Source organism: Nannospalax galili, unplaced genomic scaffold, assembly GCF_000622305.1.
Source record: "Nannospalax galili isolate Female #2095 unplaced genomic scaffold, S.galili_v1.0 scaffold206, whole genome shotgun sequence".
NCBI classification, from domain to species: domain Eukaryota; kingdom Metazoa; phylum Chordata; class Mammalia; order Rodentia; family Spalacidae; genus Nannospalax; species Nannospalax galili.
Genome location: NW_008358101.1, coordinates 9,197,882 through 9,209,940, shown reverse-complemented (window position 1 = coordinate 9,209,940; position 12,059 = coordinate 9,197,882). Strand labels below are relative to the sequence as shown.

The 12,059-nt window shown below is 38.4% G+C and overlaps 1 protein-coding gene and 1 pseudogene across 3 annotated transcripts in view; both read right to left on the bottom strand.

Annotated features, from left to right (window-relative positions):
• Kcnq5 (potassium voltage-gated channel subfamily Q member 5) overlaps positions 1-12,059 on the bottom strand; it is a 613,681-nt gene that overhangs the window by 39,389 nt on the left and 562,233 nt on the right. The window lies entirely within an intron of this gene.
• On the bottom strand, positions 1,248-2,296 carry LOC108490109 (annotated as a pseudogene).

The window sequence follows — 12,059 nt, the reverse complement described above, 5'->3', positions numbered from 1 at the left end:
GTGTGTGTGTATGTGTATGTGCCCGTGTCATGGCCCACGTGTGGAGTTAGAGGACAACTTGTGAGAGCTGATTCTCTTCTTCTACCACATGGGTCCTGGGGATAGAACTCAGGTCATCAGGCATGGTAGCAGGTATCTTTACTGCTGAGTCATCCTGCTAGCCCCACTAACTGATCTTTTATGTCTTATAGAGTTTATAATGAGTAAAAGATTATATAAGCGTAATAATTCATCTGTAAACCTAGAAATGTACAGCCAATTTTGAAAGAGATGTACCCTAGCTCAGAAAAATGTTATTGAATAGGTTAATGCTGTTGTAATGAAATGCTTCTTTTAATTAAAATAAAAAATGACATATACTCTAAAAAAAATTTAGCTACTGATGATATACTAAAATAACTTTAAGTGGCACCTAAGCATTTACTAGTTTGTTGAAGGATAACCTACAAGACAATATTGAGTCAAACTGTCAAAATAATACTGCTTTGTTTTTTTCAAGAAAGGAGAAATGAAGGCATGATCAAAATTAAGCCTCATAATTTGGATGTATTTGGACACTTAATAGATAATTTTGTTGGTATATTGGAAGGCAAAATGTTGAAAAAAATCAGCCCATTGGCTTTAGAAATGATGGTATGATAAAAAAGAAAAATATACCTTTGAGTTAATGTCTGAAAATAACTGCAGTCATGAGTCAGTGAGATGGCTTAGTGGGTAAATGTGCTTGCTACCAAGCTGCAGACCTGAGCTCTATCCCTGGGATCTACATGATAGAAAAAGACCCGTATCTTGAAACTTGTCCTTCAACCTCCACCTGCATGCTGTGACATGTGTGCACCTATGTCCACACCCACATAAACAAACAAACAAATGTCTGAAAATAAATGATATCCACCAAATCTCACAAGAGATCATTTAATAACTAATTTTTAAACATTAAGATTATTGTTTCATGAAAACATTTTCTTTAAACATTTAATGAAACGTTCATGCGTTAATAATTTGTAACCAGAACTAAGTTCTGTGTTCTGCACAAACTAAAGGACTTATGAAGATACCCCTCCCTACAGGCAAAATTTAATTTTCCAATGATCTTAGCAGAAAACAGTTCATAATTTACACGGAATTCATAGTATTAGAAAAGTTTACAGAATCCTTACCTACCATCTTCCTCCTTTCTTCCTTCCCTCCCTCCCTCCCTCCCTCCCTCCCTTCCTCCCTCCCTCCTTCCCTTCCTCCCTTCCTTCTTTCTTAGGGAAATGGGGTATGATTTCACTATCTAATTTGTAAGCAATTCCAATTTCGATTTCCAGGAATGTGTCTAAAACATCCGACTTGGTAAAGGCCAACATAACACATCCATCGATCATATAAGCACACTTGACTAAATGAAAGCCAATCAGCACGTCTTTTCTAGTAGTTACACAAAATTCTCCACTCTTTGCTTGTGACAATTCATTAACTTCATTGTCTGGCTCTGTCAGAATGGAACCAACACAGACTCTAATATTATAAACATTCAGAACTCCATACGGCTCTCCAATATGTTGCAGGAGCATACCCAAACCTGCACAGACACTTCCAACAGTACAGTCCAAAGAGGATACAAAAGGGTAATTCCCCAGTCAGCAACGCTGTACCTTGTACCAAGCTTTTCTTTAGTGGTCCATATGGGGCTTCATGTAGGAAATAGATTCCATCTCTCACCATTGCTTTAATCCTTTCTATGTAACCCTTGAGTTTTTGTAATTTACCTTCAATGTCTATTTCCAAAAAAAAAAGGGAAGATAGACTGGTACTGAGTCACTAGAACTTCGAACCTTTCTGAGAGTCAGTGAAGCCAGAAACAAGATCACACATTCCAAGTCCACTTTGAACAGTTTTGGAGGAGAAGCTGGGCTAAAGCCTTTTTTTTGTGATACCAAATCTTCTTTGCCTGTTCTTGTCTTCGCTATTACCAGATGCTATGGGCAGCTGGTAGAAATCAAATATGAGCTCTGTCAGATATAAGTCTTTTTAAAATTTGAGTCTTCTAGACCTTTTCCTTTTTGAGTATTTTTCTCTGCTTCTTCAACTAATCCAGGTAGATGAATTACCACACCGTTTCCATTGAATGCAGTGATGTTTGGATTTTAATTATTCTGCTGGATAAATGATGAAACTCACCTTCCTCAGACTCTCCATCTGTATGGCTAGCGTGACCGTCCCTGGCAGCAGAACACAACGTGGATGCCCCAAGCTGCAGATCTACTACCTTCCTTTTGCTTACATAGCCCTGCTGAGCTCCCAGCACCATCATCACCCTGTCCCCTCCAGAACCTTCTGCAAGGTTGGGCAAAGAGGTCTCTGTGAACTCTATGGCTCCAGTGAGGTAAGAAGAACCCTGAGGAGATGTGACTGGCAAAGAGTACACAGACACAACTGCTCTTCATTGTTTCTTTATAGTAAGTACAGTTCAATCCTCCCCTATTCTGAGATCTATAGTGTATTAATATTAACTGTATTCCCCTGTGTTCTAAAACACCAGGACTCGTTCCTCCCATCTAATGTTAGCATTATAGTATTAGACCAACTTTTCTCCATCTTTCCTCCCTGAATTTTAAATTAAATCATAAAGTCTGAGAAAAAAATTTGGTCTACACATTGTGAGGCAAATCTTGTTAAAACTTGGCATATTCCCTCGTAATCTCATTTCCTCTGCATCAGCTGATGTTTAATGTCAAAGTCAATTTCTTAACAGATTGAAATTAAACATCTCTGGTTGCCATGTGAGAGAAATTTTTTCTTGAGAGCTCAGGAGCCACCCCCCACTCCTTTCTGCTTCATTGTTTCATGGCCTTTCTATCCTATGCTCCGGCTACACCAAATAGCCAACAGTTCCTCTAGGTGCTGTGTAAGGATCACGACTTTTGGGTCCTCTCCAAGGACTGCTGTCCACACACCCATCCCACCCTCATTTCTTTTCCTTTCTACTTGGCTGGCCATCTCTTCTTGCTGAATTTGCAGTGGGAAGATTGTAAAGTGCACAGGGCACCAACAATCGTGAGGAACACTGTGCATGAGAAGAACTTTGGAATAATCAGAATAAACCACTTCAAATTCCACATACATGTGACTTGCACTGCTTGAAAACTATAATTTAATTTTCAGTCTAGGAGTTACTTTTATTTAAGTTGTCCCAAAGAGGATAGGGTATAGTGAGAAATGCTGTAGAGGTCAGAGCCTGAATCTGTTCCTGCCTCTGCCTCCTAAATACTAGGACTAAAGGCACATGCCACCATGCCTTGGAAGACTTTAATATTTAAGTGAAAATATGATTAGCATTTGGCTTAACTTGACTAATTTTTTTGTTTGTGTTGTTGTTTCTTGGTTTTCAGTTTTTTTAGACAGTTTCACTGTGTAGCATAGACTGGACTTGAACTCACTATGAGACCAAGCTGGTCTCAAACTCACAGAGATTCCTTGCTTCTGCCTCCCAAGTGCTAGAATTCAAGGTGCATACCACCATGCCTGGCATTTGACTAATTTTTGATACATGACTTCCTTCCACAATAAGTAATATATCTTAAGATCAAATACACATACACGTACACATACACACACACACGCACATACAAAGCTGCACACATACACGTATAAGTAAGATAGACGGTAACATTGAATAAACACATATAGTCTCATTCCCTCTAAAAAACTCACTAACCTATAGTGATCAGATAGTCTGCAAAGATAAACTATAAAAGGAGATACTAGGACAAAGCAGCATAATTTTGGCAGTGGGAAACAGATGGTCAAATTAGGTAACTGACTAACTAAAACCAGAAAGAAAAATTTTATACTAGCAACAAATAAACTGAAAGGCACCAAGATTTACACTTCAGAAAACTCAAGAGTCTCAGGAATCCCCAGTGTTTGGCTTCTGGATGCAGAGTAAATGGGAGCTCCTAAAGAAGAGGAAGGTTCTAGATAATCTGTACTCAACTCTTGGCCACATAGTTGTTTCCTCTTCCAGGAGAAGATGGAAAGCTCAGATGTGTTACCAGGTATAGATGAATGCAGGTATAAACCCCAAAACTGGGGTGTGAATTGATCATATGTAGACTGAAGTTTGAAAGTTTACCACCTGTTCAGCTGTTGTGCTGGTTAGTTTATTTTTTTTCAAGACTTATTTTATGTGTATGTGTGTGTCTGTGTGTGAGTATGAGCATATGATTACAGGTGCCAGAAGAGGGCACTGGATTCTCTGGAGCTTGGGTTAAAGGTGGCTGTGAGCCACGTTATGTGGGTGCTGGAAACCAAACTCAGATCCTCTGCAAGAGCAGTGCCTGCTCAGTCACCTTTCCAGACCCATGATGTTTAGTTTTTCAGTTTTTTATAAAAAACTTTATCATTTTTATTTTATGTATAAGATGATGGTTAGTTTTGCTGTTGTTTTAAAAAATAATTTATTATTTTTATTTTATATGTAGGAGTGTATTTCCTGCATGCATGTAAGGGCACTTGTGTTGTGCAATGCCCTCGAATGCCAGAAGAGGGCATTAGATCCCCTGGTGCTGGAGTTACAGACAGGTGTTAGCCACCCTGTAAGTGTTGGGACTCAAACCCAATCCTCTGCAAGAGCAGTCAGTGCTCTTAACTGCTGAGCCATCTTTACAGTCCTACATGTTGTACTTTTTCTTAATGATGGATGAAATGCTCATCAAAATATGAATATAAATCAAGAGAGGAAGATACCAGCAGTAGAGGGCTTGTGAGACCCAGAAGGAGCCTGTGAGACCAAGGTGAAGGGACATGACTGTGTGGCACTGCAGAGTGGAAATGCAGTTCAGGTGGCAAAAAGGTATATTCTACCACCTCCATACCTTCTGTCATTGTGCCAGCTTTTTATATGAAAGAAAAGTCGTATAATTTAACATTCTGAAATAATGGAGAAAATTTAGAAGACAAAACCACAAGATCCCAGAAACTGTGAACCCAGTGTAGGAGAAAGAAAATAAAAGTGAATTCAAAGATAAAGCCTGTGCAGCAGGCTTAGGGAGCAGCCAGCTCACCTAAAAGGAAGTGGTAGGCTCCTGAGGTGTATTCTCCAAGAAGTCACAATGGACTCATGGCTTATTTAATACAACTGACATTGACAAATATGTTACTGAGAGATTATTGGAAAATGTGGGGAGAATTAGGGAAACCACAGTAAAGAAGGCATTGATTATTTACTGCAAGAGAAGACAAATGTGAGAAATGATACGTAAAACAACCCAGACAAGATATAGATGCTAAATTTTAATATATTTAATTATTATAATTTGTGTTAGAAGGGTGGGTATGTCTCTAGAAGGGAAACAGAGAGAAAGGAGTTCAGTTGTCATTGGCAAGAGCAAAATTAGTGTTCAAAATTGATTAGGAATATTAGTTATTGGAAAAACAGAGATATATAAATATCATAAGGAATAGCTAAAAATAAAAAATAATTGCTTCTGGAAAAAGAATTCTGAGAATATGGTAGGAATTGAATAAAAATATCCCATCATTTTCTCTTATAAAGGGCTTTTATTATTTAAATAATTTATTTTATTTTACTGATTTTTTTTCAGAATTTGATAGATAATTTTGTATGCATTCATCATATACATCACAATATTTTGGAGGGGTATATACCCTGTGGAATGATTAAATTTGGCTAGTTACCAAATTGCTAGCTCACAGAAGCTGCCCCAGCAGAGGGCATCAGCTACACCTTATGTCCTATCTAGTACCTTCCCTAAGTAGCTAAATTCCTACCATGTAATAGCCCCAAGGTAGGGTGGGACATAAGATTAACATCGTAAATTACTGCCTTATATATTATGTAGACTGTCACTAATCTGCTAAACTCAGAAACCCTTCCCCTCTAAGTTCAGAGACCCTTCTCCTCTAACTTCAAAGACCTCTCCTCTCTAAGCTCAGAGACCTCCTTACCCTCTAAGCTCAGAGACCTCGCTACCCTCTAAGCTCAGAGACCTCTCCTCTCTAAGCTCAGAGACCTCCCTACCCTCTAAGTTCAGAGACCTCTCCTCTCTATGGTCTAGAGAGGCATTTCTTTTGTTCTCCAGAAACACTTCTCAGTACATCTCTCTTCAGAACCCGGAAATAATCTTTATTATTCAAAACACAAAAATATTTCTGTGGTGAGAACATCTAATATCCAATATTTGCATTTTCCAAGAAAATTAATTATATTCATTAACTATAGCCACTTTGATGTAAATCTGTTGAATGTTTTCTTTAGCTTTAATTATAGATCTTTTGACCCACATCTCCCATCTTTCCCCGACTTATTTCAGCCTCTCCAGTAGCCATTGCTCTTCTTTCTGTTTTTAAATAGGTTCAGCACTCTTGGATTCACATATAAATGGGATGTTTCTGAGACTGTTCATTTTACATGATATAATATCCTCCAGCTTCATCCGTTTTGCAACAAATAGCTGAATAGCAGCATTCTAATGTATACAACACATTTTCTTTACCCATTCATATGTTGCTGGATACATAGGTTGTTTCGATATTTGGCAATTGTGAATAATTTCACAATAAACATGGGAGTGCAGATGTCTTCCTATGGATTTTTTCATTTTCTTCGAGCCAATACCCAGCAGAAGGATTGCTGAATCATATGATCCTTCTATTTTTAGTTGTTGAAAGCATTGTCACACTTTTCCATAGTGGCCGTGGTAATTTCTGTTCCCACCAACAGTGTGTTGTTTTCCTTTCTCCACATTCTCACCAGTATTTATCTTTTGTCTTTTTGATAATAGCCATTTTAACTGGAGAGAGGTGACACTTGATAATGGTTTTGATTTGTGTTTCATTGATTAGTAGTGACATTGATTTTTATTGTGTTTGTTCTCAAGCTTGTTAATTAGCAACACCCAGAAATACTAATTTGCACTAATGAGGGTATCTATTATGTAAGACACTGCTGCATTTGAGGACTTTCTTTTAAAGATCAAAGATGCCATTTGTGAATAATTCATGCATCCTTAGCATCTTAAATTATGTTAATTATGATATGAATTTCTCTAAGATTCTCTATTAAAGATTGTCAATTAACTTTACTGGCTAGCAGAAAGGCGGCGAAATTTGATGGAATAGTTCTTGACACTTAATTAAAGGAGTCTTTTTGTTTTGAGTGATGATATGAAGCACTAGAGAGTTTTCAGAAACAATTAACATCGTCTCTACTGCTGAAACTGCTGATCACATCATAATAACAGCCTAGCAACTGCCAATAAGGTAAAAGGGGAAACGGAGAAACACTGTTTTCTTTTTTTCACTTGCATTTTATCGTATTTGTTTTTTATTCAAGTGGGGCCACTACAGTATGATCTTAAGGGTTCTTTAAAAATCACTTCAACTTAAACCAGTGTAGGAGTTTCTCCTTTTTCCCCTCCTCCTCCTCCCCTCCTCCTCCCCCTCCTCCTCTTCCTCCCACTCCTCCTCTTCTTCTCCTTGTTTTTTTTTGAGATGGTCTTACTATGTAGCCCAGGCTGCCCTCAAACTCACCAGATATCTACCTCCCTCTGCCTCAAGGTACTGAGACTAAAGCTGTGTACCACGATGCCCAGCTTCCTTCTTAAAAATCACTCTAATATCCATCTATCAAATACTTCAGCATTCGGTATTAAGCAATAATGGTTTTAATAATATACTCTCTGCTTCAGTGATTCATCTAGTTTGTCTGTGGACTTGTTACAATCCCCCCAAAATTTTCATCAACGGGTTTAATTAATTGGATCCCAAATATTCATTCATCTATTCACAACCTGTTGATCATTCACTCAAAAATAAGTATTTTATTTTTAATTATATTTATTTTTACCATAAGCATTCTTGAGACAGGGTCTCACATAGCTCAGGCTGGCCTTGAACTTCCTATGTGGGAGAGAATGACCTTGAACTTCTGATCCTTCTGGTTTCACCTCCTGAGTGCTTCAATTACAGGTGACCACTACCACACATGGTTTATGCAATGCTGGGAATCAAACTTGGGAATTCATACCTGCCAGGCAAGTACTCTACCTACTGAGCTGCATCCTCGGCCTCCAAGTAAATATTTTTAAAATAACTGTTATGTTCCATGTCCTGTGTTGTCATACAGTAAGCCAAGGCCTCTCTCCTTGAGCAATTATTCCTGTCATCTTTAATAAAGTCAATGATTTATGATAAGAATTAATAGCATGGGCTATAATAAAAATGACATTATTCTTTCTGTGATTATATGGGTTATTCAAAATGAGAACCTTAAAACTCTAAGGAATAAGAGAATAAAGTTTGTATGAGCATTTACATTTTAACCTTCCATTTCCCATAGATAGAAACTCCATCAAACACTGGATCAAGTAAAGAGGAGGACATGTAAATTAATCAAGGCTAAGAAGACTTCAATTCATCAACATTAATGCAGAAATTGGCACTAATAAGTTATTAAATAATAACTATACTAAATTTGTTGAAGACCTACACTGTACTTAGTATTGAACAAGAATTTCTATAAAGTATATTTCATTATTGTTCATATAACCCTGCTAGATAGGTATAATCCCTGAGGGAGGAAGGGAGGAAAGGAGGGAGGGATTGAGGGAGAGAGTATGCACTGAGTTTAATTGCCTCATCTCACCCAATCTAGGGAGGGCACTAGGATTAAAAGTTTTGTTTTCCTCCAAAAACCATGATTCTAGTCACTGTATATACTTAATTCAACTTTCATAAAAATTCCTAGGAACTTATTATCATCCTCTTGTCACTGTGAGTCTTCCTGATTAAAAGTAAAGATATAAATCTCGTAGCTTCTGAAGCATTCTTTTTGCTCACACATACAAAAACCAATGTTTATAGATTTATAGTCCTACTAGCAAATCATTAAGGTATTTGCAACAAAAGGAAAGATGTGCAGAATATGGAAGGGCTGCCTTTATTACAATAAATGCTGAAACCATCCTACAAGCTTCATTCAGAGCACAGAGACAGCCATCACTGTAGATTGCATAGCATCGTCCCTCCTCACAAGGTCACATAATTGAACTAGGTCAGATTAGAAGAGGAGAATGATTAGCTCTCACCTACTTACATTTAAACTTTCTAGAACACATCTGAATTAAATATGAAATGACTTAGAAGGGCTCATTTCATCTCATCTCTAGAAGGATATGATCTGTTTCCTTTGAATCATATTTAGAGATATCCAACCTTAACCAAAAGTCAAGCTTTATCATGGCCTGACAAACTTCAGATTGCAAATCTGCATTATTGCTTCATCAAATATGTTGGTGAATTCTAAGTAGAATGGACTGGACACTGTGACTATTTTGGCATGATCGTCAAAAGGCTGTGCAGGTCCCAACTGTATTGCTTTTAAGAACCTGCCACCATCATATGATCCAACCCACCTACCAAAATGTGAGCAATCTTGTGCAGCAACAGTGCTTAATCTCAGCTGGGTTCTCATCAAGCCAGCTAGCCGGGTAACTGATCACAGACTATGAATGAGTCCAGCTAAGATATAAAGAACTGCCTAACAGAACCGCAAGCTAAATAAATAAATGGTTGCCAAATTTAAACCACTAATCTGTGAGAAGTTGATTATGCAACAAATAGACAAATGGTGCAAAGGTGAGGAGAAACCTGCTCACGACATTTTTCAGCTGAAACACAAAAGATGGGAAGCAGGTTTAATATAATCTTAGAAATGACTAGTCACAAAGCCCAGTAGACTGATGTGGTATACCAGTCGCTATTGCTTTAGATTAATAAAAGGTACAGATGTCTCGTGGATGGGAATTAAAGGTTTAGTGTGAAAACGATGATTTGTCATTGCAGGTAGAGGTTCATTTCAGCCTGGCCATGATCTTCAGAGGTGTCTGTATTTTTTGGAGACTGGGGACTGTTGCTATGCACCATACATGGCAACAGAGGAAAGCCTGGCACGGGAAGAAAAACTTGGAAAAGCTGGACATTGAAAATAAAATAAAGGGAATTTGGGGCAACGTAAGAACATTTCATGCTGCAGGCAGCATAAAGCAAGGGCTGAGGAACTTGTCATTTTCCCATGTCAGCCATCCACTGCAGATAAAGGATCTTGGCCTCTACCTAACCTTTTTTTTTTCTTCCTTACCAAGTAGAACACACCATGAGCACGATTAAATATAATTTAAAAATTGTGTCATATTGGCTCCTTTTTGTGAAGCAGACAAGTAAGTGTGCCTTTGAAGGAAATAATTTTGAGATATGTGAATGAAAAAAAAATCATCATGCAGCTGAAAGGTACTTCTCCTAAATAGGGGCTGAATTCTGTGATTTGGATAATAATTAAGTTTGTGCTTATTTTGTGCAAATTTCAGAGGTCATCCATAGGTTATTTTTGAAAAGGATGTCTGAGAGTGAAGAAGATGCCATTTGTTCATTCTAATGGGTATCAGCACTGTAACTGTGGAGGGGATGCAGGGAAATAGACAAAAGTCATGTCTACTCACCGCCCCCACCCAAATCCAGGAAAATGCTAACCTTGAACAGCACCCAAAAATATCTGCTGACTGGGATTGAAATCTACCAACTGAGGGCTTCTCAAATCCTATAATGACCTACCATGTGCACACAAAAGTGCTTCACAATGATGGATGGGATACTTGGGATACTTCTCAGAGCATTAAAAACCATCTCTAATCGGAAAAAGAAGAATCAGTGATTAGTGAGAGGTGGGAAGTGATGGGAAAGACTTCTCTGTGTCCAAGAGATATGAAGTCAGTGTAGAAATAATTTATCTCTAACATCCATTTTCACTCCTTCTTTCTCTCCTCTGTATGAAATGTTGTGTGAGGAAAATTGCTAAGGAAGTTACTTCCCATCAGACCAGCAGAGTAGGTTAGGAAACTGGGGCTTGGAAGACAATATCTTATAAAATGTCTGGTTTGATCTCTTTAAAGATCCAGAAGTCCCCCTACCTATTGATCATCTAAGCTTGGCTTGAATGGTTCTACCTTAGTTACTTCTCTGTTGCTGTGAAAAAATACCATGGCCAAGGCAACTTATAGAAGGAAGAGTTCATTGGCCTTATGGTTCCAGAGGGTAAGAGTCCATCATGGAAGGGGAGGTATGGAAGCAGAGGTGGTGGGAGCAGAAAGCTCAGAGCTCACACCTTCAAGTAAGCACAGGAAGCAGAGAGAGAAACTCAAAATGGGAAAGGCAAGGAACTCTCAAAGGTTGCTTCTGGTGACATGCTTCCTCCAGCAAGGCCACACCTTCTAACCTTCACGAACATCTCCAACAACTGGGGACAGAGTGTTCAAGTATCTGGAGTCTATGGGGGACATTCTCATTCAAACCACCACAGCTTCCAATTATGGAATCCGTTTTATTGGCATGGGATGTCTACTTGCTGGAGTTAAACTGTCATTCTTTTGAACTAAAAATTGGTATTTTGTATTTCTTGGTTCTGGTTCTGTCTTTTTGTTTGTTTGTTTGTTTTTGTTTGTTTGTTTGAGACAGGGTCTCTCTGTAGCCCCAGCTGAACTGGAACTCACTATGTAGACCAGGCTGGCTTAGAACTCACAGAGATCCACCTGTCTCTGCCTCCCAAGTGCTGGGACTAAAGGGTTGCGCCACCATGCCTGACTAAATACTTTTTTTTTTTTTTTTGGCCTTTTTGAGACAGAGTCTCCCTGTAGCCCCAGCTGGCCTAGAATTCACTATGTAGACCAGGCTGGCCTCAAACTCACAGAGATCCACCAGCCTCTGCCTCCCAAGTGCTGGGATTAAAGGCATGGGCCACCATGCCCCGCCTGGTTCTGTCTTTTGAAGTGACCAAACATATATATAAAATCTCTTGATGGAGCTGAAAAAGGGACATACATTTTACAAGAAAGAGCACTAGTCCCTAAGTCAGAAATCTTTGATTTTGAAACTAAGTAGCTGGTGTCCTGGACCCAAATTTTATTATTATTTTATTTTTTTGTTCCAGTAATAATATGGCCTATTTTTTTGGTTAATATTACTTTTGAAAGGTAGAACTAAGACTGGAATAAAATCAT